Source organism: Galeopterus variegatus, unplaced genomic scaffold, assembly GCF_000696425.1.
Source record: "Galeopterus variegatus unplaced genomic scaffold, G_variegatus-3.0.2 Scaffold2551, whole genome shotgun sequence".
Taxonomy (NCBI): domain Eukaryota; kingdom Metazoa; phylum Chordata; class Mammalia; order Dermoptera; family Cynocephalidae; genus Galeopterus; species Galeopterus variegatus.
Window position 1 is genome coordinate 217,204 of NW_007728662.1, and position 682 is coordinate 217,885.

Consider the following 682-nt stretch of genomic DNA (forward strand, 5'->3'; position numbering starts at 1 on the left):
CCCCGCCCGCCGCCAGCCACTCACTTCCGGCGCAGGCCGCCGCCGCGCCCCCCGCCAGCAGCACCCCGTCTGCCCTGCCGGCTGCCCCTCGGCCGTCCTCCCCTTAGGCGCCGGGCCGCACCCTTCAGGGGCAGTGCTCCGTGCCCCACCTTTCCTCCGCGCGTCCCGGGGAACCGCCTCCAGGAACGAGTGAATCAGAGAATGAATGAGTGGGGAGGAAAATCCCGGCGCGACCCCACCCCCTGTCCGCTTTTCCCGGGAAGCGGGCCCAGCGGCCTCTGTCCGAGGGCCCTGGGAGGTACTGGAGCATTGAGCAGATCTGCCCGGGAGCTGTGTGCATCTACCTTTATGCCGTCCATGTATTCAGAGGCTCCAGAAAGGCGTCAGATGTTTTCTTAGGCGCTTAGAGGACCATTGTCGTGGAAATCTGTGAGGCCCTTGTTTAGGAAATTCCATTTTGGCCAAAAAGTCTGCAATTTCATGCAATGTATTGGGAAGCTTTTCGAAATTGGGCATTTCGGTTATCTCTGATTACCTGTTAACTTCGAAATCTGTTTGTCTTGCGATTTTAATTTCTGTCCCCCCTTCTTGAAATTGTTTAGCAGTAAGGGTTGGCATTTCCCCTTATCACCAAGCTCTAAGTGACTCAGATAGTGCTTATTTTGATGCAGGCATGACCTAG